The following is a 27,569-nucleotide window of genomic DNA, read 5'->3' as shown; positions in this document are numbered from 1 at the left end:
AGTGTCTTCTGAGTCCAGCAGCAATCCACTGCAAACCTAGGTCAGGAACTTGCAGAGCTCAGCCTAGAGGGGTAGTGATGAGACCATTTAGGAGCACCACAGATCCCAGTCTAGGCTGTCCTTGGAATACAGGAACCACACAACCCAAGAAAACAGCAACAGGACCACCAAGGTCCTTTCCTACAGAAGAAGGTCTGGCCATAACATCAAGTTCAAAGTCAGAAAGTAGTAGGCTAGAATGAACAAAACTCAAAAGGAAAAACAGTATAGACACAAATTAAACTAGAATTCCTGTGAGAAACCAAGCAAGAATTCAAAAATAGCTTTAAAAGTTTTTTTTTTTTTAAATAAATGAGAGTGCTAGAGGAAACAACTGGAAAAGAAATGAGAGCTAAGGAAGAAAGAATTTGAAAGGGAATAAACAGCTTGGTACAAGAAGTACAAAATCTTGCCCAAGCATCAAACTCACAAAAGAAGTCAATGATTCCATGAGACAACAAGAAAGATTAAAAGTCAACAGACTGAAAGGAAAATGTACCTCATAAAAAGAACTGGTGCGACAGATCAAGGAGGAAAAAAAAAGTGATCACTGCAATCCCTAAACACCATGACAAAAAAAAAAAAAGCCTAGACATTCTATTGTAAGAAATCTTAATAGAAAACTGTCCAAATCACTTAGAAGTAAATGGCAAAAATGATATAGAAAAAGATACAACATTCACCTCCTGAAAGAAATCAAAAAATGAAAATTCCCAGGAACTAAATATAGCCAACATCCAGGGCACTTATGTCCTCTTTGATGGCTGTCTGCTTTTGATGATAGACATAGGTTAATTAAGTTCAGCAAAAGGTGTGGCCACGCAATGAAGACAGAATCTGCCACAATGTATTTCCATTAAAATTTTCATAAAATGCATTTACGTTTCATGGAGTGCTACACTTACTTCTAAGTTGGATGTGTAATTTCCAGTAGCTTCTAAGTAGGAAAATGGGAAGCAGATGGTGGAAGTAATTCAGGGCTAATTTTTGGCAAAAGATTCAAGAGCAAGGAACAACAGTGTGAAGAGCTGAAATGGCTAACTATTGGGTTGAAATTAGAAAGTGAATAAGAACACGAGTAAAATGCCCTGAGAAAGTACTGAGAGATAGAGGGAACAGAGATCTCAGTACTATGCCATTTAGTGCATGTGTTTAATTATTAATATTAATTCACTGTCTACACGGAAATACACGATTAGCAATCATAACTTTGAGTGTGAATGGCATTAACTTGCATTATAAAATAGAAGATGCTAGCAGAATGGATTAGAAACTAGAATCCAATTACAAGAAACTTGAAACAGAAAGATGCTCATAGAGTTTAAATAAGGAGCTAAAGAAAAATCTATCATGCTTTAGCTGAAGTAATAAAAACAGGAGTAACAATCATGCTCTCAGACAAAGCAACTGCAAAAGAGATCTAATTAAAAGAAATAAATAGGGAAGCTACATTTTACTGAAAGGTACTGTAGGCAATGAATTAATGTCAATATTAAATTTATGTGCCAAATGGCATATCATCTAAATTCTCAAAGAAAAAGTTAAATAAGTTACAAAGAGAAATAGTAAAACTAAAATAGTAAGGGACCTCAATTTACCCCTCTCAGACCAATATAAATCTAAACAACAACAACAAAGTAAACAAGAAGTGAAAGACCTGAAGAGAATTTTAGAAAAATCAGAGGTCTCCATGCCTCTGGAGAATAATGAATGGGAACAGAAAGGAAAGGCACAGAAACCGACCACATATTAGGGCATTAAAATTTCACAAATGCATAAAAGCAGAAATATCAAATGCATCTCCTACAGACCATAATTGTAATAAAACATATATTCAATAAAAGGGAATTTGACCAAATATTAAAATTTAATCCGAAACCAAATAACTAAAATAAGCCAAAGAACAAATGATAAAAATATTTGATAACTTCATTAAAGATAACAACAACAAAGGCAATATACAACATAATTTTTAGGATGCAAAGCAGTACTTAGGGAAAAAATTACATTTCTAAACACTTTCATCAATAAGAGGAAGAGATCAACAAATTGGGCACACAACTAAAAAACCAATTAATTAAACCCCTCTAATTAATGATCAAAATGAAAATCCTGAAAAAATCAAATAAGAGATTAAGAAAATTGAACCAAAAGTTTCTAACAAATTAATGAACCTAGGAGCTTTTGGAGGGGAGAGGGGAATTAATAATAAAAGACATTCCCTAATAAATGATCAAAGGATATAAACAAGCAGTTTTCCAAAGAAATCCAAGCTATCAATAGTCATGTGAAAAAATGTTCTAAATTACCAATGATCAAAGAAATGATGTTCTCAATGATTAATGATCAGAGAGATGCAAATTAAAACAACTCTGAGGTACTACCTCACACAGATCAACAAAGTTGACAAAAAAAGAAACTGAGATATGCTGGAGGGTTTGAGGGGAAAAATAAGTACATTAATGAACTGGAACTGTGAACTAGTCTAGCTATTATGGAAAGCAATTTGGAACTATTGAGAAAAAAATTGTTAAACTATATGCCCTCTGACGCAAAGAATTCAAAGAAAGAGAAAGACACACATATCCAAAATATTTAGAGTGGCTCTTTTTGTGGTAGCCAAAAACTAGAAAATGAGGTAATCATAAAATGCGGATGGCTAAAAAAGTTATGGTATATTAATGTGATGAAATACTAGGATTTATATAGTGCTTTAAGGTTTGCAAAACGCTTTCCAAATATTATTTCATTTTATCCTTACAACAATTCTAGGAGGTAAGTGCTATTATTATTCCCATTTTACAGAATGTGATACTATGGTGCGCTTAGAAAATGCTACCAAAACGTGCATATCCTTTGACCCTCAAAGCAATTCAAGAGAAGATGAAAGGATTCATATACGCAAAATTATTTATAGCAGCTCTTATTGTAGTAGACAAAAACTGGAAAATAAGAGGGCGTCCTCCCAGTGCAGAATAACTAAAGGGACTGTAGCATATAAATGTAACAGAATATTTTTGTGCCATAAGAAATAACGAAATGGAAAATTTCTGAAGAAATTACAAAGACTTTATGAACTGATGGAGAGTGAAGTGAGCAGAACTAGGTGAAAAATTTATACAGTGATAATATACCATTATAAAAAATTTTTTTTGAAAGACTTTAGAACTCTGATCAATGCAAGTATCCAAAACGATGAAAATGAAACCTGACACTCAACTCCAAGCAGAGAAGTGATAAAATTAACAGCAGGAGACATACATTTTTGGACACGGCTAACTAACATGAAAATATGTTTTACCAGACTATATCAATACATATTGAGGGATTTGTTGTTGATTCTTTAATTTGCCAATGGGGAAAAGGAGTGGGAAGGACAGGTTAATTTTTTAAATGCTTAAAATAATTTTGTAAAATTAAAATTAGCCAGGATACACACACTTGTTTTCAACAAAATGATAATCACTTTCACATGTTAAATTAGTCCTTGTTCATGTCAGTGTTTTAGTTGTAATTTTCTAACACATTTATAAAATAAAAAACAGAATTATAGCTTTAAAATGTAAATAGTGTATCACCTAAAATAAAGTCTCTTTGTGAAGTAGACAATGTATATATACATACGTGTAGACATGTACATACATGCTTATCAAGCATGCATATACTTTTAAAAAGAAACAGTATTTTATTTTTTCCAATTACCTGTAAAGACACTTTTTAATATTCATTTAAAAAATTTTGATAGGTATGAGGTGGTACCTCATAGTTGTTTAAATTCACGCACATACTTTTAAAAAAACTGTCTTTTTTTTTAACATTTTGAGTTCCAAATTCTCTCCCTCTTCCAACCTCTCACCTAATATTTTTACTTTCAATATTATTTTTTTCCACACCTGCAAGTACATATTTTTAAAAATGTTGATTTCCAAATTATCTCCCTCCCCCCGAGTAAGCAATCTGATATATTATACATCATGCACATACTTTTTAAAGTTTAAATTGTTTAAATTTTATGTTTCAGACTAGTTATTTAAGTAAAATACCTTAAGAAAAGTTGAAAACAGATTGAAAGAGCCATAAGAACACCATGTGCATACATGCCTGTTTAAGACAACTGTTTGATGATAACAGACACTGAAAATATGAGTAATATTAGAAACACAGCTGTGAGTTTCGCCAGAATTCAAGATTTTAGGTTTCAACTAATGTCACAAACATGACAATGAGGTTCCCCCATATTGCTTTTCCAGGGACAGGGATAAGGACTGCAGCTGTGATTTCACTGGCATAAGGAACTTACTGGTGAGGAAACCTCCTCTACCAGTGCAGACTCATACCTTAGCTGCAACTTAACAACCTTAGTTTAGAGTAAGGGTTCTTAACCTGGGACCCATGAACCTTTTAAAAAGGTTCTTAACCTATGAACTTTAGAAAATATATAATTTTGATAATTATATTTCAAAATAATTGGCTTTCTTTGCCATTCTATGTATTTCACTTTATGTCTTTAAAAACATAATTCTGAAAGGGGTTTATGACATGTTTCAACAATCTGGCTAGCAGCCGTTGTAGGGGTGAAAGACCAACACAAGCCCAACAACAAACATGCTACCAGCATGCTGCAAAAGCTCAGGTTCTTTTGATCTGCTTTACTAAGGAAAGCAACGTTAAGGGGTTAACAAGTTTATTTTAATCCAGCATACAAATATCATTCACTTAGTTCAGGGGAAAAAGCCAGCATCCTGAACTTCAGAGAAAAATACAAACAAATTACAAACATCGACAGACAGGCCAAATACAATTCATAGTTACCAACATCTAGGTTCAGCCCGGGAGCTCATAACAAGGGCTGGCCCAGAGTCACACGCGCCACCATGGCTGTGGGTAAGAGCTCCGAAAAAGAGAAAGCCAACCCCTGGTTTTATATTTTTTTCAGGATCAAGGGTGAGTGACACATGCGACTCACCCATGTGACCTAAAATCGTCACAAAGAGGTGACTTAAACCCACATGGTCTAAAAGCCTCTGATGTCCCAAACATGTCACTCAAACTCATGTAAACTAGGCCCTCCCCTGAGGCAAAGAGGTCACCAAGTACTCTTAATCTAATCAAGGAAACAAAGGCCAAACTCTTCAAGGGCACTTGGTTGAACTGAGTGCTAAGAGCCCATTTTGTTTACCAACACATGACACCAAAAAGAACTCCTGGCTGAGAGGGTTGCCTAGAGCAGGGCTGTCTAACCTTAGGTTATCTTAGGGTCACATTAAAATAAAATAATTATTCGAGGACTGCCCCCAGAATAAAAAATACAGTACACTAACAGAAAGTGGGGGAACGTGTGTCACCAATATGACAGGTCAAGACGCAGAAGTGTGAAAGCAAACACAAAACAACAAAGCAACAACACAACAGTATAGAGGTAGGTGCATACTGACTAGTCTGCATCGTACAGAGGGAATGCATCCCACAGATTGATTGAAAATTCTGTGCAATATGTTCTGTCCATAAGACTGCTTAAAAACACCAAAGAAAATTAACATCAATGACATTATTTATTACTGATGGAATTAAAAAATCTAATATGCATTCCATGCAAATTATTATTTTTTCCACTCATGAGAATTAAAACCCACAGGCAGGTTGCATAAAATCACATGCGGCCCCTGGGCTGTATTCTGGACAGTACTACTCCGGGTCATACAGTCATTATGTGTCAGAAGGATATGAACTCGGGTTTTCTTGGCTTCCAGGCAGGCTCCCTATGTATGCATTATACCACAATAATGCTACCTTTCATTCCTTTTTAAACTAATACAAAATAAAAGCTAAAAACTGACAAAAATAGTTGAACATCTAACACTTGCAGATTTTTCAAGACATAACAAGAGGAAGACTGTGGTTGGTAATGTTGAAAAGAAATAAAAGTAACATGCAAAATTCAGTTTTATGCATTTTTCATAAAGTGACTTATGTAAGTTCACCAGAAAGGATCTATTTTAAAATAAATTTTAAATCATGTACTAAAGCTAACAAGTTTCTGTGACACGTATATATCTGATAAAATAGTTTTATATATAAAAATATTTCCATATTTATACAAAAATACAGTCTGCAAACTGCAGGGGTTGAAGCTTCAGGGTTCAAAAAAAAAAACAAAAACAAAAAAACAAAAAAAACCAAGGAAGTCAATGTCAATAAACTTAGTTGTAAAAATAAGCTCAAAACAACCCTGATGTTTTGCTTCACAGCCAGCAATTTGGCAAAGATGACAGAAGAAGGGAATAGTCAATGATGGAGAAGGTATAGAAAGACAGATACTACACTAATGCATTCTTGGAGAAGGTATAGAAAGACAGGTACTACACTAATGTATTCTTGGTGAAGTTGTGAATTAATACATTCGTTCTGGAAAGCAATTTGTAATTATGCGAAGTGATGAAAATGCCCATACACTTGGCCCAGAGATTCTATTGCTAGGCACATACTGCTAGGAGTTCAAGGACAAAATATACATCAAAATACTTATAGCAGCACTTTCGATGGTTGCAAAGAACTAGAAACAAATGATATGCTAAATGATTAAGGAACAGCTAAAAAAATTATGGCACAGAATATAATGGAATATTACTGTACTGTAAGATGACTACAGAAAAGCATGGAAACACACGAACTGATGTGAAGAAAAGCTGAGTTAGGAAAGCAATATACACAACTGACTATATAAATTTAAATGTTAAGAACTATTAGCATTAAACAATCAAAATAAATGTGGTCAAATTATAAAGAATAAGCATGGCCCCAAGGAAGGAAGATTTCTTCTAGCTCCTTTGCAGAGATGGGAGAAAGGTGGGAAGCAGGGGTTGTGAACATTAAAAATAACAGGCTATTTTTGACATAATAGATTTGTTTTGTTATTCTTTTTTCTATTCCTTTTCTTTCTTTAAAAATTTGTAATGAGAGATGGCTCTTCTCTGGGAAGGAGGCAAAGGGAAACCTAGGTGATATAAAAGAAAGATATCAATAAAAACCTATTTTTAAAAATAATCAATATGCAATGTTCTGATTTTCAGAAAACTACAAAGTCTAACTGGAAGTTCATGAATTGGACTCCATTTGTACAAAAAGAAAAATGCCTATGGCAAGATTATTTAAGCTGAAGCAGCAGCCCTATTGGGAGCTGATGTTATTTAAACAAATATGTAGAATTCCATGTTGACAAGAGAACCTTTCAAAAATCTACCCAGTTAATTTTCCTCTATAACCAAAGACAAAAACCAAATGTAAAACACATTAAAAAAAATTCTTTTTGGGAGGGGAGGGGAATAAGTATGGGTTCTGGAACTGTAATTTCATCGCTAAATGGTAAATTCCAATGTGGAATATTCCCTCTGCCAGTGAACATCAATAACAGGTCTGTAGTATTTAAAACAGACTCATTATTGGTCTTTTCATTGAATTCATTGAACCCTTTCATGAATAAATATTGGACTACCTAAATCTCATTAAGACATTAAGTGACTTGCCCATGGTGACATAGCTACACTGTGAACATAGGGTCTTCTTGACTTCATGACCAGGCTTCTATCTACTTTGCCATGCTGAGACTCTAAAAAAATATTTAAAATAACTAATCGTTAGTAAAGATCTCCCAATTCTTTAGTCATTTGTTATTAACTGTGATCTCAATCAACCAACATGAATTTAAGCATCATTTTTAAACACATTAAAAATTTTTTTTTGTGGTGGGGGTGGGGGTGGAGGTGAATGGGTTCTGTAACAGTGATTTCATTGTTTTAAAGTAAATTCCAACATGGAAAATTCCCTCTACAATTTTGCAAATCAATAACAGACCTATAATAGTTAATAGTGTCAGAGTTAATATTAAGGTATATAAAAAATAAAGAGTAATTTTGAGGGGGAAGGCAGTAGGAGCTGAGGAAAATCTGGAAAGCTTTCATATGGAAGGGAGCGTACGTTGAACCTTAAAGAAAACTTGAGGTTCTAAGAAGCAAAAGAGAAGAGGGTAAATTCCAGGTATTAAAGATATCAGATCAAAGGCAAAGAGAGATAGCGTGGAGTAGCATGGACTAGCAAGTAGGCCAGTATGACTGGACCACAGAGTTATAGGAATATAACATGTAAGAAGACTGCAAAGGAGGGCAGAGCCAAGAAGTCAAAGTAAAGGCAGGGACTCATCTGAAATCTCCCAAATTGCCTTCCAAAAAATTAAAAATTAAACCTCAAAATGAAATCTGGAGCGGCAGGACCAACAAAAGGACAGAGTGAAACAATTTTCTAGGCCAAGACAACTTAGGCCTGCAGGACCTCTGTGGGGTGGCAGTGGAACACAGTCCGTCACTGGCCACACTCCAGCAAGCCAGTAACTGACCTTTGGGGCAACTGTATCAGGTAGTGGCTTCCTGAGCTCTCAGACCAGACAGTAATGGAACTGGACAACTGGCCAGAAGGAGATTACAGGGGACCCTACGTGGGCCCTTGATGCAGGATACTGCTGCATTGCCCATACATAGTTCCAGGTCTCAGTACCAGGGCAAGGAGAAGGAGGAGGAGGAGGAGCAGCACTAGCACACTAGAGTGTGCAGTTGATGGAGTATAGGTCAGGAGAGCAGTGACCATACTCTCCTTAGATCAAACTACCTTGGAAAAACAGAAAACTTATAGATCCCAGAACTAGCTTTCCTGAAAAAAAGCTGCACAGAAAAATTTGAAGCTCACAACAGTGCCCCCTCTGCCCCAGGAGCAGACCCCAACTTTAACATAAAGTTAAAAGTCAAAAAATAGGCTGAGAAAATGAGTAAACAATAAAAGAACCTGATCATAGAAAGTTACTATGGTGAGAGAGAAGATCAAAACACAAACTCAAGGGAAGATAATGTCAAAACACCTCAAAGAAAAATGTGACTTGGACTCAGGCCCAAAAAGAATTCCTGGGAGACCTCAGAAATCAAGTAAGACAGGCAGAGGAAAAGTTAAGAAAAGAAATGAGAGTGATATTGATATATACAAGAATATCATGAAAAAGAGTCAACAACTTGGTAAAGGAGACACAAAAAAACACTTAAGAAAACAACATCTTTAACAGAATAGGCCAAAAAATTCACTGAAGAAAATTTCTTAAAAAGCAGAAATGGAAAAATGGAAAAGGGGGTAAAAAAGTTCACTGAAGAAAATAATTCCTTAAAAATCAGAATCAAGCCACTGGAAGGTAATGACTCTATGAGACATCAAGAAATGATACAACAAAATCAAAAGAATTTAAAAAATAGAAAATGTAAAATACCTCACTGGAAAAACAACTTATCTGGAAAATAGATTGAGGAGATAATTTAAGAATTACTGAACTACCTGAAAGCTATAATCAAGAAAAAAGCCATTCATCATATTTCAAGAAATGATCAATGAAAACTGCCTCGATATCCTAGAACCAGAGAGTAAAACAGAAAGTGTAAAGAATCTACTAATTACCTGCTGAAAAAAGATCCCAAAAGGAACACTCCCAGGAACATTACAGCCAAATTCCAGAGATCCTAGGTCAAGGAAAAAAATATTCCAAGTAGAAAGAAAGAAAACAATTCAAATACTATATAGCCACAATCAGGATAAGTTAGCAGCTTCTACATTACAGGACTGGAGGACTCGGAATACGATATTCTGGAGGGCAAAGGAGCTAGGATTACAACCAAGAATAACCTACACAGCAAAACTGAATATACTCCTTCACAAGGAAAAACAGATATTCAATGAAAGAGAGGTCTTTCAAACATTCCTAATGAGAAGACCAGAGCTGCATAGAAAATTTGACTTTCAAGTACAAGACTTAAGAGAAGCATAAAAAAGTAAACAAGAGATTCAACAAGGTTAAACCATTTACATTCCTACATGGGAAGATGACGCTTGTAACTCCTAAGGACTTAATCATTCTTAGGACAATTAGGAGTATATGCACAGAGTACATGGATCTGAGCTATATATGATGGGATGATATCTAAAGAAAATAAAATTAAGGGGGAGAAGGAGGGATCCACTGGGAGAAGGAGGAAGGGAAAGGTAGAATGGGGTAAATTATCTCTAAAAGAGGTGTGAAAGAGTTTTTACAGTGGAGGGAAAGATGGGGTGAGGGGTGGCCAACAAAGCTTGAATCTCACTCTCACTGAAATATGCTCAAAAGGAATATATTCAATTGGGCATAGAAATCTATCTTAAACTATAGGCAAGTAGGAGGTGAAAGGGATAAGAGAAAGGGAGACTGATAGAAGAGAAGGCAAACTGGGGGAGGCAATGGTCAGAAGCAAAACACTTCTGAGGAGGGAAAATATGATAGGAAAAAGAGAAGGATAAACAGGAAAAACAGGATAGAAGTTAATATAGTTAGTAATCATAACTGTGGAAAAATTTTTACAGCAAGTTTCTCTGATAAAGGTCTCATTTCTCAAATATATAGAGAACTAAGTCAAATTTCCAAGGATACAAGCCATTCCCTGATTAATATGAACAGGCAGTTTTCAGATGAAGAAACCAAAGCTATCTATAGTCATATGAAAACATGCTCAAAAATACTTCATTAGAGAAATGCAAATTAAAACAACTCTGAGGTACCACCTCACCTCTATTAGATTGGCTAAAATGACAGAAAGGGAAAATGACAAATGTTGGAAGGGATGTGGGAAAATTGAAGTTATAAACTGATCCAACCATTTGGAGAGCAACTTGGAACTGCCCAAAGGGCTATAAAACCATGTAATGATTTGACCCAGCACTACCATTACTAGGTCTGTATCCCAAAGAAATGTTTTTAAAAAGGGAAAAGGACCTATTTGGACAAAAATACTTATAGCAGCTCTTTTTCGTGGTGGCAAAGAATTGGAAATCGATTGGGGAAACAGCTGAACAAGTTGTGGTATCACTGTGGTGAAATACTAACTACTGTGCTATCAGAAATGATGAGAAGAATGCTCTCAAAAAATTGGAAAGACTTACATGAACTGATACAAAGTGAAGTGAGAAGAACCAGAAGAACATTGTACACAGTAACAGCAATATTGTAAAATGAAGAACTGTCAATGATTTAGCTATTCTCAGCAATACAGTGATCCAAGAAAATTCTGAAAGACTTATGAAAAATGCTATTGATCTCCAAAGAAAGAACTGATGGAGTCTGAATACAGATTGAAGCATACATTTTTTACTTTATTTTTCTGGGTATTTTTGGGGGGGTATGGGGTGTGGGGTCTGTGTTTTCTTTTGCAACATGACTAATACAGAAATGTTTTGTATGACTGTATCATCTATGTCAAATTACTTGCCTTCTCAATGAGGGGGGAGGAAAGGAAAGGAGGGAAAGAACACGGAATTCAAAAAAACTTTAAATGAATGCTAAAAAACGGCTTTTTTAATGTAATTGGTGGGAAAAGACTAGTAAGGTAGTTCAGGCTAAGTTGTACACAGCTTTAAATTCCAAAGAGTTTATATTTAGTTTGAGTTGTTTGTGGGTAACTGGGATATACTGAGTAGGGGGATGAAAGGGTCATGCCAGCACTTTTAGAAATTCACTTTGGTAGTTGTGTGGAAGATGGATTGGAGTGAAGAGAAACTTAAGGCAGGATGATTAATTAGAAAGCTATCACAATAGTCCAGGCAAAAGATGATGAGAGTCTGAACAAAGGTGGTAGTTGTATGAATGAAAAAGACACATATGCAACAAAGGTCTTATGGAGATATGAAAGACAAGGTCTAGCAACTGAATATCTGGATATGTGGGGTGAGAGAGAATGAAGAACTGAAGATGATGCTATATGGAGGGAAGTAAAAAATGGAAGAGGTCAGGTAATGAAGGATTTCAAAAGACAGAAGATTTTATTTGAGCCTGGAGATAATGGAGAGCTACTGGAATTTATTTAAAGGGAGAGGAGGGCCACAGGTAAAATAAGTGACACAGTCAAAACTTTGATTTAAGAAAATCAATGTAACAGCTGAGTGGAGGACTGACTGGAAAGGAGAACCCTTAAGCAGGGAGACCGACCAGAGGGCTATTGTAATAGTCCAGGTGTGAGGTAATAAGGACCTGCATCAGGATAGTGGCAGAAGGCATATATGAGAGAAATTAAGACAGAAAACAACAGGACTTTGCAACTGATGTAAGAGTTTAATAGTTGTTGATAGAGACTGAAAGGATTCCTACACAATATTGTCCTTAAATACTCAGGCCTTCTACAATGAAGCAATTATGGTACTGAGGGATCCCAAGCTTCTAAGAATTTGAATGTCAGCATGATGAACTTTGCTACAGTTTTTATAACATTTGTTACAATATGTTAGAACAGAAGCTGCTCAAAAGAATTGCCTGGTCCTATTACACATTAAGCATAGAATAAGTATCTACTATGCAGTGAATCAAAATCTAGTTATGCATTAATTATCAAGCAAATGCAACAAGTTACAAGGGAAGTATGATCAAATTAGAACTATTTCCTCCAAAAAGAACATTAAGAGTTGTCATAACAGGTATGGAGAGGAAACAGTTACGTTCACCAAATCTAGATATAAAGATAGAATATATCTATAATAATGTCTATGTTTAACACATAGTACCTGGGAAAAGTCGTAATCCTGTTTTAATTCGTTTTTAAGACCTGTAGGAACCTCTTAAGGCTATTCATCTAGCCATCTACTTTCACACTAAACTATTCATGGCCTTTTATCTAGTGTGCATATATGTCTACGCACACACATACATATATACACGTACAATATATGACTGAATTTTATTAGTAAATTTGCCAGCTGATGTCTGATTTCACCTTAATTTCAAGCATGATTAGCATACAAAGCTAAAGCAAATAACTAATAAACCACAATTTCTCTTAAAATATAGCAATTTGGAACCAGGCTCAAAACATCACCATATTATGCATTCCTTTTGATGAAGAGAAGCCATCACTAGGACTAAAATATCAAAGAGGTTAAAGAAACAGGAAAATTACCCATACCCCAAAAATATTTATTGCAAATTCTTTTTGTAGAAGTAAAGAATTGAAAACTGAGGAAGTACCCATCATTTGACATATGGCTTAATAAATTGTGCTACACAAATGCAAAATTATTGTGCCCTAAGAAATGATAAAAGGGGCAGTTTTAGAGAAACCTAGGAAAATGTGTGAACTGATGCAGTGAGGTTTACAGAATCTGAAAAACAATTTACACATTAACAACAACATTGTAAAGACAAATATTACTTTGAAGTATTAAGAACAACCACTACAGTATCAAAGTTGCTACCCACATCAAGAGAGAAAGATGATGCATTCAAGATGCAAAACAAGACATACATTTTCGCCCATAGCCAATGTGGGAAATTTGTTTTATATGACCATGCAATTCTTTTAAATGCCCCTCCCCCCAATTTAGAAGGTGAGGAGGTAGGAAAGAGAAGGCAGTTAGGCGCACTATCCCCTTACTCCCCCCAAAAAGAAAAGAAGGAATTACAGATAAGCAGGACAGCTTTCAAAGCTAAATCCTCAACTTATTACATACCTTTAAAAAGCAAGCTTTTATCTATAAAACAATGATTCTCAGCTTCATCAATCCTTCTGTTCTACAATGTATATGGAAATGCCAATTTTATGTAGTGTTAAGTTCAGAATAAAAAGTGAAAACTATTTTTATAGATTGGGAAAATGAGTGGGTTTGACTAGATCATGAGTTCTTGAGGTCCAAGCATTTTTAATGCAAATGGATAAATTGGGTCCAGAACTGAACAAGAGAGGAAGATGTATTATTTTTTGAAAAATGTAATGTTATCTTAATGATCCCAAGCTTCTCTGGTAACAAAGGCCTATATTTTTTAAAACCAATGTTCTTCCAGAGCTACTGTACAGTTTAGTCATTGAACACATCAACATTTTACCCAAAAGGTAAAGGAGAGATACTCAATGGGTTTGAGTGGGTTCTAACTATTACAACAAGGAATTAGAAAGAGGACTAGTGTGAAGAACTGTCATCAAAAAAATAGAGGATCAAAAAAGATATGCTGGTCATGTGGCTAGCTCAATAGGTGACCAAAGGACTGTTGGCCTGTTCAATTAGTATTCTCCAGATTAGAGGTGTCAAACTCCACCTTCAAAATGAGTGCAAACAATACTGAAATATAATTGGGAACTATTTAACAAAATAATTAAAAATAGAATGCAAAACAGATATTAATTTGTGGTTTCCTAAGTCAATATGCAGCCTGTAGGGATCAGTTTCTACTTGAGTTTGACCCCACTACTCAGGCAGCTATAGGTGGCAAAGTGGATAGAGTGCAGGGCCTTCATCTTCCTGAGTTCAAAAGGCCTCAGGTATTTCCTAGCTGGGTGACCTTGGGCAAGTCACTTAACCCTGTTTGCCTCAATATCCTCATCTATAAATGAGCTAGAGAAGGAAAAGGCAAACCATTCCAGTATCTTTGGCAAAAGAACCCCAAATGGAGTCATGAAGAGTCAGACACAACTGAAGAACAACCATTACTCTACATGACAGGAAAAGTATACTAGGTGGATTCTCCATGGCAAATTTACGGAAGGGCATTAACAAGAATTTCACAGAGACATGAGTATTTGAGTAGTTGTGGAAATATGCCAAAAAAGAAGCAGTTTTTAAAAAAATCAAGAATGTGTGTGTGTTTTGCACATTTGTATTTCAAGGCAAGTAATTAGTGCTGGGAATAAATTACAGATGTTGTCATGGTAACCAAAGGAAATAAGGAACCTGTGAAGGCTTTACACTTAAGTGATAAGTTCTGCCATCTCTTCCCTCCCTCCTCCCAAATAAACCTTCGAGATGAAATTGAATTTTGGTTTGTCAGAAAGTAAAGGGATAGGGGTAGAAACTGAATCTATGGTTTTATTGGCAAGGTCAACTCCCAAGTGAGGACATTACTTCAACCAAAACTTACAGTCTAATAGTTTCCTAGAATACTAAGAGATTGAGGCTTGTCTTATCAGACAAGCACGTGTTTTAGAGATGGGCCTTGAACTCAAGTATTTATGGCTCTCCATGCTACTGCTCACTAGAAGTAAAACGAATTTTAAAGAATCATAGGTGACAAAGTTTCATAGAATTTTAGAGTGAAAAGGCACCTCAGCAGTCATCTAGTTCAACCTATAACCAAAATTCTCACTACAACATACCTATAAAGTAGCTGTTTAACTTCTATGTGAAGACTTCCAAAGAAAGGGAAACCATCGCCTTCCAAGGAAGCCTATTTTCTACTTATGGACAGCTCTAACTGAAAAGAAACTTGGACATTAGTGTAATTGTATTCCTGATATATGAATCCACTCCTATAAGATCTTAAGTTATATCTCTGCTTGAACACTACCAAGATGGACAACTCAATAACCTCAAGTGGTAGTTCATTCCATTTATATACAATCTCAATTATTTAGGAAGCTACTCCTTATATTGTGTTGAAACTTGCCTCTCCTCCCTATAAATTACACCCATGAGTTGCAGTTCTATTCTCTAGAGAGGAAGAAAAGACAACTACATATTTTAAAATTCTCATGTACATTCTTCCCTTGCCCATTTCAATAAGTTCAATAAATATGTACTAAGTGCCTTCTTGTGAACCTAGGTACTGACCATACATTCCAAGTAACTGCCCTCATGGAGCTTACTTCTACTAAAAGACTAGGGATTCAAGAGGTACACAAATAAGAATAGATCAAAGAAATGCAAAAATATGTATTAACACCCAGGAGAGAGATAAGCCCAAGAAAGTCTTAAAGTAGGAGGTGGAACCTGAATTAAGTAAATGGAAAGAAAACAAGGATTCTTAGGTGTACAGAGGAGAGGATAAGGAAGGATTAGAAATAGCTCTAAGACCTCTGAATAGCTTATGTGAAAATACAGAGAGAAGATATAGAATACTGAGTTAAGTGAACAACTGGCTGTCCAATTTGGCTTGGAATATAAAGTTTCTAAAGGAGAATACTGTGAAATAAAGCTGGAAAAGTGAGAGTTAAACTGTAAAGAGCCTTGAACTCCAGGTTAAGGTTTTATCTTACAGGCAATGGAGAGCCACAAATGTCTGAGCAAAGGAGCAACATGGTCGGACTTGTGATTTTTAAGAAATTATTTTGATAGCTATATGGAGGATGGTTTGGAGAGGGGAGAAACTGGAAGTAGAGAGAACAACTATGAGGTTAATAACCTCATAGCAGTCCAGATGAAAGTTAATCAAGGCCTAAAATCACAAGTAGAACAGCTAGGTAACTGATTGGAGGTAGTGACTGAGACTGAGGGAAAAATCAAGGAGGACTGAGCCAACAAACCTAAGTGATTAGATAGTGTTAGGTAACCTCAACAGAAAAAGAGAAGTTTAGAAGAAAAGATGAGGTCTGCTTCAGACACGTAACATCTGATATTTTCAAGGGTCTTCTAAATCCAGCAGGCAGATGACAACGTGTTATTGGAATTCAGGAGAAAGTTTTAAGTTTGGATAGTATGGATTTGGGTGTTATTATGTTGAAAAGATACTTTAAACTGTAGGAATGGATCTGATGGCCAAAAAATCAGGGAGGGAACTTAGTTACAAACCGGAGAACACCCATACCAACATGGCAGTGGATAGATGATGACCCAGCAAGGAAAAATGAAGTGTCAGACAACTAGGAGAGGCCAGTGTCACAGAAACTAATGGAGGAATAAGCATTCAGGAGCATGGGCTGGTAAACAGCATCAAGAACTGCAGTCGAGGAGAATGAGGTCGGAAAAAGGCTATCAGAAAAAACAGTTCAGCGATCATTTATATAACTTTGAAGAGAGCATTTTCAATTGGAGGGAGGGGGTCACTGACAGGAATTCTGATTGCAAGGGATTAAGAATTCAAAGTGTGTGTGTAAGTGAAGAGAGGGAGAAGAGACTATAAGGAAAAGGAGAACAGATACAAGGCAAATGAGGGGATGGCAAGGTCAAATGAGAGTTTCTCAAGGATGGTACAATCAACCTATTTCATACTGTTCCTTTAGTCATTCCTCATAGGTGTGGTTTATAATCACTTCATTTTGATTATACAAAAGCTTCTCAAAGTCTCACTTAGAATCCTGTACCCAATAATGAAGTTACCAATTCAGAAGGCAGTGGATTATTATTACTACATGCTTTTTTTCTTCATAGTTTATGTCAATTAATACTGCCTAAATAAGTTATCAGCCACTTTGGCAGGCAGATTATTTATGATTTATATTCAGCTTGCAATCAACTAAAAACCCAAGTCTTTTCACATAAAAGGTGGCACTGCCGCTCCACCTTTATACATTTAATTTTAAAAATTTAAATACTGTATACTACATAGATCCTACTAAATCTAAATTTTGTCATACAGAATTTTAGATCAGTTATGCCTCCATGTTTCATGTCATCCATATCTTTACCTAAGTCATTGATAAAAATATTGGGAGAAAAAGAGCAATGGGTGAAGTCCTATGGCAGGCAGGTTATTGTAGACATTATTTCATTAACAGTCTTTGGGTATGGTCACTCAACCGTTATGCACCCACCAAACTGTACTACCATCCAACTACTCCTCTCTCCTGTCCACAAAGATATCATGGGAAATGTTATCAGATACCTTGCTGAAATCCATATACTATGATTAGAGCATTCCCTTGATCTGTCAGTACAGTTATAGTCACAACAGGAAATGAAATCATAGCTGAGCATCTATATCTCCAAACCACAGTAACATCTAGCTTATCAGAAACTCAGCTCTCCAAAGATCTAGAAAGAACACTGCTAAGAACTAGGAAATAAAAATAACTTCTGGGCACATAAAACAGATGTGACAAAGTCCAAGTATTTTGATTTTAAGAGAGATTCCATATAACCTTCATTCAGAATAAATTGGTTTTTAATACAATACACACAGATGTTTGGTGACATAGTTCCTTAGCCTACAACAGACTCCAAAAAGGAAAAAAGGAGAGCGGTGACTGCTACATGCCTGTAAACTAACAGCAGTGAGAACTGCCAAGGGATAAAGATCATAAACTAGCCAGTCAACAATTATTTCTTAAGTGACTACTATGTGCTAGGCACTGCTGTAAGCAATGCTGAGAACACTAAGAAAAGCAAAGACAGTACTCTTGAAAAGCATACATTTTGGGGGTGTAAATAACTATTTTAACTGTATATAATCTCTTTATTTTTCTATAACCTGTAATGGTGTGCCTGTCTCTTACACCCATTACAATGAACTCTGCTGAAATACTAATGCATTAATAAAAGTTTCCTTAAACTTAAAAAATAAATATTTTTGATAGCTGTATAGAAATGCACATACATACTGATGTACGTGTATATTTTCACAATACAGATATACACATACATGGATACACACATAGGTATGTGACAGAAAGGATTACTTTTGAAAAACTGCAAAGTTCTTTTAATGATTTCTACAGGGTTTGATAAAGAACTCTTGCAGAAGATCAGACTTGAGCTGAGTTGAAAAGAAAGCCAGGCAAACAAAAAGGGGGCAAGAATTTTAAAAGCACAGTAGTCTAGGGCCATTTCATGTCAGGATAACCAAGCCAACATAACTCATCATATCCTGAGGGTATCTTCACAACAAGTAAAAGTTAAATTATTTCAATATGTTCTTTAAGAAGGTAGGAAATAGAATACATTTCATAAAGACTTCAACCCAAAACATTTTTTTAAAAAAAATTCTAGGGGAATAAACTGGAAAATTTAACTATTCAGAGTAATTCATGCCTCGAGATTCTGGACTCTGGACAGGGTTTACTGTATGCTTAAGTTGAAAAAATTTCAGTGCCTGAGAAGGTGAGCATGCACGGGCCCCTTCTTTTACTATACGGTTTGGTTAGTTTTTTTTCCCCTTTTTTAACTCCAGGTGTCAAGTTGCGGTGGTAAACAAAGTACCACCTTTGAAATTTCCAAAACACTACATAGTTTTTAAAATCATTTTGGGTTTTTAACTTATCCAGGAACTTGGCATTTCACTTGAGAAAGTTCTGGAGAGCGATGAAAATTACTGCACAAAAATCTGGCTTCCAAAAGAGCCTAACAGGTTCCAACCAATATCGCTCCTTCCCCAAGAAGCTGACCTAGCTCTTCAGGGAAAGCGAGAGGAGAGGAATTAACACGCTCGCCCCAAGGCAAGGATGGGATCTCAGAGGCCAACACCTGGCACCTTGGGTGTCCGAACGGATAACTGAGTCCGTGCTCTCGGGGCCTGCAAAACGCACGGCTCCAAGCCGGTGTGGGAACCTCTCAACAGTTTGGAGGGAAGAGGACGAGCCTGCACACACCTGAGCCTTTTAAAAAAATAGAAGAAAACAACTTCCAGCCTGCCGAAGGCTGGGCTGCTCCCTAGTCACCGGGCACATGTGGCAGCTGCCGCCTCGGAGGGAGGGAGGGAAGAAGGGGGTACGAGCCCAGAAAAGGGCAGATCGGGCGGGGAGAGGACTTTTACTCAGCCCCCAACTAAAGGAAACAAACCTCAGCCCTGCGAGCGAGCGCTCCCTCAGGACGTCGCGGCCCCTGCCCCGGCCGGCGGCCTCCGCCTCCCGTGCGCCGCGGCCCCAGCTCGGAGGCGCTCGGAAGCAGCCGGGCTCTCCGGGGCTCACTCGGCCGCCGCCATGTTACAGCCTGTGCGGCAAAATGCGTCAGGGCGGGAGGCGGGCGAGTGGGCGAGCGAGGAGCGTGCGGGGGGAGGGCCGCCGGGCTCGGCGCTTCGGCTCCAAACAGCCTCCGCAACCCGCAGCCCCGCCTTCCTCCTCCCCGCCTCGCTCCGCTCCCGGGGGCCGGGCAGACGACGCCCGCACCGTCCCACCGGGGGTCCGTCAGTCCGGGAGGGCGTAGGGAGCTCCGAGGGGGGAGGGGGGTACTAGACGGTTGACTGGGGGCTGGGCCCGTCACTGCTCCGCCCCCGGGGCCCTGGCCTCTCCCTCCCCTCGTCTCCCGGAGCCGCAGCCACTAGCTCTATCGCCGCAGCACCCGGAGCCTTAGGCGGCCTACCTGCTCCGGTGCGGGGCTCCCGGGTCCCTGCGCGGAGGCTCCCGGGGCGGAGCTTCAAATCTACCGCCGCCAGAAAAGGCGCCCAAACTTCTTAACCGCCTCCCTGTAAGCCCCTTCGCGGCGTGGAGGGGAGTCGTCGCGCCGGAAGTGCGTCAGCGGCAAGTTGAGGTAACCTCCGTGCCCTCGCCACCTGCCCCTCCCCTCCCCGGCGCCCCACCCACCTTCTCTATCCTGAGCGGGGCTGGAGCGGGAAGTCTCTGCTTTGCCGGGGGGCGGAGGGGGGAGGGAAGTTACGGGCTGCTGCGGTGGAGAGAACGCGGATGTGCCGTGAAAGGATGATGGTTCATATGCCACTAACTTCATCTGTCCGTTGAACTAGTTCTTTTATCTGAAGGGGGCCTCAGTTTCCTTATCTGTTAAATGAAGGGAGTTCGGACTAAATGACTTTGCTGAGCTATAAAATGTGATCTGCTTTTAAGCTTATCGACATTAATTGTCCCAAGAAAATCTGGTTTTCCTTGAGCCCCATCTTCATTCTTTTTAAAAAATTATACAAGCATTTCCATAACAGAATAGGAAAAAAAGATGATTGTACACGAAACTGCAAATCTATTACGTACAGTTTGGTATTCCTTTTAAACATTTAGTAAAGTTATGCAACTTTTTTCTCCCCCCCCAAGATGGCTACCTTTAAGCCCCCCCCCCCCCCAAAAAAACCAAACAAACCAAAAACCCCCGCACCTTCTACTGGAAGCCTTCCATAACCTCTCTTAATTCTAGTTCTTTCCGTTTGCTAATTATTTCCAATTTATCCTATAAACCACTTACTTTGTTTATGCATTTTGTCTTTTCTGTATCCCCAGCACTTAGCACGGAACATGGCACACAGTAGGCGCTTAATAAATGCATATTGATTGATACAAAGAAAGGCAAAAACCAGTTCTTGCCTTCAGGTGGCTCACTTTCTAATGGGGAGGCCATATACAAACAACAAATAAGATAAGGGTTTACAAGCTATAAGGTTATTTTATGTGTTTTTAAAAACATAATTTATAAAGCATTTTGTTCTTCTGTGAACACACATATAACTAATAACTAAATATGACCCCAAATGAGTATTTCTGAACTTGTTTGTATTTTTTGGTATTTTGATATTCTTTGGCCTTTCAAACTGAAGTTTTGTGTGGCAATGGTATGAAATTAACAGGTGTGTACTGTTAGAAAGCTGCTAAGTTAGTCCTCTTCAGTCAATGACATTTGATGAACATTGCACTTTAAAGGACACTAACCATGAAAGAAAAAAAAAGACATAACACTATCTCTCAGCTCCACACCTTTGCATTGGCTGTACTCAATTCATGGAATGTAATCTCCTTATCTCAATTTCTTGATAATTTCTTGAAAGATAAGGCCTAGGCTCTTTTTTTGATCATGGCTTTCAGGTAGTCCAGTAATTTTAAAGTTAATCTCTCCTGGATCTATTTTCCAGGTCAGTGGTTTTTCCAATGAGATATTTCACATTGTCTTCTATTTTTTCATTCTTTTGGTTCTGTTTTATAATTTCTTGATTTCTCATGAAGTCATTAGCTTCCATTTGCTCCATTCTAATTTTTAAGGAATTGTTTTCTTCAGTGATCTTTTGGACCTCCTTTTCCATTTGGCCAATTCTGCTTTTTAAGGCATTCTTCTCCTTGTTAGCTTTCTGGACATCTTTTGCCATTTGGGTTAGTCTGTTTTTGAAGGTATTATTTTCTGCAGTATTTTTTGGGTCTCTTAGCAAGCTGTTGACTCATTTTTCATGATTTTCTTGTATCACTCTTATTTCTCTTCCCAATTTTTCCTCTACTTCTCTTACTTGAGTTTCCAAATCTTTTTTGAGTTCTTCCATGGCCTGAGACCAATTCATATTTTTCTTGGAGGCTTTTGATGTAGGATCTTTGATTTTGTTGTCTTCTTCTGGCTTGTGTGTTTTGATCTTCTTTGTCACCACAGTAAGATTCTATAGTCTGAGTTTTTTTTTTACACTGTCTGCTCATTCTCTCAGCCAATTACTTGGCTTTTTAGCTCTTTGTCAAGGTAGAACTATGCTTCCAGAGTGGAGAGTGCTCTGTCCCAAGCTTCAGGGATTTTGCGCTGCTTTTTTTTAGAGCTACTTCTAGGCATCTGTAAATTTTCAGTTCTTCTGAGGTGGTATGATTCAATGAGAGGTGTTTAGTCCTCTCCTGACCTGTGCTCTGGTCTGTGAGTGATCTGAAGCACTCTTTTCTGCCATGTCTACCAGGATGATTCCCTCTCCACAGCCACAAGCTCTGCCACACCAGCGCTCCTTCCCACCTTCGCAGCCCCTTCCCCCCCCCCCTCCCCAGGCCAGGACTGTGACCCAGATCCAAGCAGCACAAAGCAAGAGAATCCTGCCTTAGCAACAGCAAAGAAATCTCTGCCATTTCCCTTTGATCAGTTGCTTGATCTTCCCCCAGTCTGTGGGCCTGGAGCTCCGGAAGCTGCCACAACTGCTGCAGCCACCTCCATCATGATGGGGCTGGGGCCGGACCGGACCCTTCTCTCACCCAGGTCCAACAGAATTTTCCCACTGACTTGCTAAGTTGTCTTTGGTATTAGTGGGTTGAGAAGTCTGGAAACTGCCATAGCTCGGTGATTCAGTGCCCTGAGGCCTGCTCTGCCAAGTCTGCTCAGGCCTTTTATCTCAATTTCTTAATCCAGTTTACTTCAAAGCTCAGCTCAAGTACCAACTTTTGCAAGAAGATAACATATTTTCTCCTCATACAGAATGAATGTAAATATCTTGGGAGCAAGGTTTGTTTAGTTTTTATCTTTCTATACCCCTGTATCTAGTGTCTTACCTGACACTTTTAAGGATAGGGTTGGTTGATTTACTCAATCAAATTACCTCCATCCACTTAAAATAAAGTGGTTAGATGCCTTATTACCTCAACTATTGTTGTTGTTTGTCCTTCATTCTTGAAGAGGACCCTGATATCAGGAGGGCGATGCCATGACATGCAAGTGAATTGGATTTAAGTGAGGGAGGGCTGTTCAAAGTCACCAGATTCACTATCTCCTCCAGAACCATCTGGGTCCAGTGGCAATATATGGATCAGGATGACTGGAGATGGCCCAGAATATAATGGGAGACTTTGGCCTTTTTAAGCTAAGGCCTTTAATGGGTCTTGTTTGACTGAGGCAACCACCTCAACTATATAATCTTTGGAGTAAGTGAGAAAAGTACTTAGGGAAGTACTTTTAGAGGGAAGTTACATAGCACTATAGGCTGAGGAAACTTGGTCTTCAGTCCTAGGGGTCATCTGAAAATCATCAAATGAGTTTAAAAACCAATCATTCCAGTGACTGGAGGAAGTACAGCATTACAAATAACTTCTTAGAGAAGGAATAACTTACGAGGTTGAGAAGGGGTAGAGCAGAATATAGCAAAAGCCAAAAGAGAGTACCAACCAAAGCTATGAGGGTCCAAAAGAGAGAAGGTTCACATTTTGTTCAGAGCATCATGGAAGGTTTCATGGCGGAGTAACATTTGAATTGGGCCTTAGAGGATTAGTAGGGCATTGATAGACGCAGAAGGGGAGAAAATGGTAATATTCCAGGAAAAGGTAATGGCACATGCAAAGATTTAGAGGCCTAAAGTTTCAAGATATGCTTGAGAAATAGCCAGTAGTCCAGTTTGGATAGAATGTAGGGTATGTGAACAGAAGTAGTGCCAGACATGGCTGGAAATGAAGATTGGAGAAGGAACATGAAGACTTTAGATTTCAAGCTCACTGGACTTAATTCAGTAATTCAAACTCAACTATAATGTCATAATGTTTTTTGATCAGAGGAATGATGGTTATTGGTTATTGGTTTTGGTTATTCTATCTAAGATGAATTGGAATAGGGACAGACTAGATTAGGGAGACCAATTAAGAAGTTATTACAGTAACCACTGTCCCAAAGCCCATTGTATGGGACTCTTTCTTGATTGATGGAGTTGAATGCTTAGCCCTAGTGAGGGTTGATGCAGAGTAGGTAAGATGGGTAGATGTCTAGCCTTCTTTAGTTTTCTTTGGGACTCCTTTTTTCCATACATTTGGGAAAAATCACAAACATTACCAGCAAAAGGTAACCAAGAAATTATCAATAATCACTGACCTATAAAATCTTTAGGAGAACTATCTTTACATTCACTGAAGGCATCCTTGATAAAGGTATGAAAAGGAAAAAGGGAGGCTTCCATGACTGATACGCTACATCTTTATAGTCACCCAGTTGACTGAAAGGTTCAGAGAATGCAAGATGCTGCTCTGCCTGTTGGTTGGCTTTAAAAATAATTTGATTTGGTAGAGCAAAAAACAACCTTAAAGATTCTTCTCCTACAAGTTGTCTCTCATGCACATATCAAAATCATTCAGAATTCCTTGAAAAAATATAACAGATAATTTTGTTAGATGACCCTCTGATTATTACTATCAAGCTGGGCATAAAACAGGTAGATATATACTTGCCAAGGGCGTTTGTCACGGTCATGGAGGATGTCCAGCACAGAATTCAAGCGGAAAATGATTCCCTACAGATGGTGAGTTCCTCCAAATGCTCCTGTTTCCACACAGCATTGTACTGGTTACATCAAGCCTAGTAACACTGCAGTCTCTTAAATGTGTTCAATAATCATTAAAAGAGTTCAGTCTACCCACATTGAATGCCTATACAAAAGTCAATAAAAGAATGCCTACTTTCCGGACTTATTGCAATAACAACAACAAAAAACCTAACAACCCAAAACAAGCAATTGTTTACAAGCGAAAGTTTTGAATGTATCCTTATTATACAGCCAATGACTGGCTGAGAAAACCAAAATGTATAGTCAGAATCAGGCTAAGGCCCCGAGTTCCTAAAATGAATGTGACTACAATTCCCAGAATGTCATGCAATCCCAGTTTCGACCTTAACTTTGCCGCACTGCACTTCGGGATATGTAGTATATGTCCTCTCCTTGTGTACGCCGCGCGACGGGACATTTGGCGCTTCTGACCGCGAGAAGAGGGACTCGCTCTTCCAGAACAGGGTGAGACTGGATGAAAGTGGGGGGCTTGGTGAAAACTAGTCCAGTTCAGGGGAAAGTGCTGGGATTGTTAAGGGTCACTGCGGCACTAGCCCCACGTGTGCCCCGCCTCTTAACCTCACGTGTTGGCTCTGCTGCTGGGCAAGGCATTACTCCGAGCCTCAATGGACTTCTCTTTAAAATGAAGGGTTCGGACTAAATGACCCCTAATATCCCTTTGAGTTTTGTGTCTGTAATGTCTGAGTCAGGGTAACCTCACTTGCCCCCAGGCTGAAGTCCCCCCACCCCAAAAGGATTATTTTAAAATTTTGGGGTGGTTGGAAGGGGAGAAGGGATCCACGGTGTACCCGATGTGGGTGTGTTTTCCCCTCTCTCTTGTTTCGGGAGCTCTTTCAGTGCCAGAAAGCATAGAGGGAACTCTTACTGTTTTCTGGGGTAGGGGTAGTCTAGGTTAGGCTTGCGGGAGCCCCCGAAATGGAGCAATGGCCAACCCAGCCCTTGTGTACCTCTGCTCAGTGCCCAACCGGGACTGGCATCTCTGGGCAATCTGTGGCTCCTGCGTCTACCTCTAGGGATGGGAGAAAGCTGGTCGGAGCATCCTGTGATTTAGAGCTGACGGGACCTTACAGGTCATCCAGTCCAGTTATAATTTTACAGAAGAGGAGACTGAGACCCAGAGAAGGGAACTGACTTGCCTAAGGATTCAAACGGAATCCAGATCCTCTGACCCACTAAATCCCTGCCCTTTACGCTTCTCCAAGTTGGTGGGCTGGGGATGATCTATGACAAGATTTACTTGGGCAGTAAGGGGGTGGTTGCTTTCAGTTTTGCTGAACAATATGAAATAGGGTTTGGGGATTTGTACCTAGGGGTAAAAGCTTATATCTTTTTTTTTAGACTGGCTTAAATATGAACTCAACAAAATAGCTCCGTATCGAAATGTCTCCGAGAAGACCGACACTGTGCTTAGCATTGTGCCTGGCACATAATAGGAACTTAATCCATGTTTACTGAATTGAATTAAAATACTTTAAGTGAAGTGAGCTGTTCAGGAAAACAATTCTGGAATAATATGAGAAAAGTCCTTAAATTGTTTATACAACTTGATCTAGTAATGACACCACTTTGTATCCCCAAGGAACATTCTTACTTTGTAAGAAACTAGAAATATTAGGATTTTAAAGAAAAGTGGAGACATCATACCTTGCAGGCCCTAGAACTCAAGCCATGCTCTTTCCTATCATCTAATTAATATTCCTATAGCTTCTGGAAAAAGTGTCTCAATTGGGTTCCTTACAAATTTATGTTACATAATTTCAACTGGACCCTCACTAGGGCTAGGTAATCCTTTTGCACCTCTCCTAGTCTACTTACTATCCTACTCACCTGGGAAACTTCAAAACTTCTTCATCCTTCCTCAAACCTCCCAACTCTCCCCCTCTTCTCAGCGAGAACTTTGCCTCATATCTAATTTAAAAAATTGAGGCTATTTGAGAGAGTTCTTACATTACTCAAATGCCTTCTGCCACTATCTTCGCCTTTACCCTCTTCTTAACTTGAAGAGGTGGCCTTTCTCCTTGTCAAGGCAAACCCCTCTACATGCACAAGTGATTCTATTCCATTCTCTCTTCTCCGGAAGATTGTGCCCCCTTCCCCGCCCCCCCCTCCCATCCCCACTCTCACTTATCTTCAATAATTCCCTGTGTACTGGCTCCTTCCCTACTACCGGCAAACATGCCCCTGTTTTCCTCATCCTTAAAAAACCCTCTCTTGATCTGCCTATCTCTGTTACTTATCCCCTGTTATCTTTCCTCTCTTTTGTGACTAAACTCCTGGAGAAAGTCATCTGCAATCCATGCTTCCACTTTCCTCTCATTCTCTTTTTGAACATTCTATAGTCGGGCTTTTGACCTCATCATTCAATTTAAACTGCTTCCTCCAAAGTTACAAATAATCTCTTAATTGGTCAAATCCAAAGGCTTTTTCTCAGTCCTTCTCCCTCTTGACCATGTCCTGCAGCTTTTGACACTTTTGATTGCCCTCTTCTCCCTGATGCTCTTTTCTCTGTAGGATTTGGTGACTATGGTTTCTTTGGGTTTTCCTACCTCTTGGACTCTACCTTCTTAGTCTTGTCTTCTCATTCTCCTCTAGGCTGTACTCCTGACTCTACCATGCCCCAGGAACCTCTTCATGCTGGCAGCTCACTTACTCTATCCCTGGAATTCACATGCTGGAAGTCTCCTGTGGGCACTCCATCTGACTGGATGGTTCCTTCCACAACCTCATTTTAAGGAGGATGCCCAGGCTAGCCTTTCTTTGTTCCTTTCAAGGCTGTACTCCTGAATCTCCTGGCCTTTCTTTTCCACTCCCCAGATCCAGGTATCTTCATTGTTCTTCTACCCCCCTTTTCATC

The 27,569-nt window shown here is 38.6% G+C and overlaps 1 protein-coding gene across 2 annotated transcripts in view; it reads right to left on the bottom strand.

Annotated features, from left to right (window-relative positions):
• The window catches only part of PPIG (peptidylprolyl isomerase G), a 67,840-nt gene extending 47,612 nt beyond the window's left edge, over positions 1-20,228 (bottom strand). The window contains exon 1 of one of the 2 annotated variants that reach the window (XM_036746247.1): positions 20,083-20,228. The gene's annotated coding sequence lies outside the window, so the exon portion shown is untranslated. Of the gene's footprint in view, positions 1-19,563; positions 19,861-20,082 lie in introns of those variants that run through there. The other variant, XM_036746248.1, reaches the window with a different exon arrangement.
• Between the last annotated feature and the right edge of the window lie 7,341 nt (positions 20,229-27,569).

This window comes from Trichosurus vulpecula, chromosome 2 (genome assembly GCF_011100635.1).
Source record: "Trichosurus vulpecula isolate mTriVul1 chromosome 2, mTriVul1.pri, whole genome shotgun sequence".
In the NCBI taxonomy this organism is placed as follows: domain Eukaryota; kingdom Metazoa; phylum Chordata; class Mammalia; order Diprotodontia; family Phalangeridae; genus Trichosurus; species Trichosurus vulpecula.
This window is presented reverse-complemented; position numbering and strand designations above follow the sequence as displayed.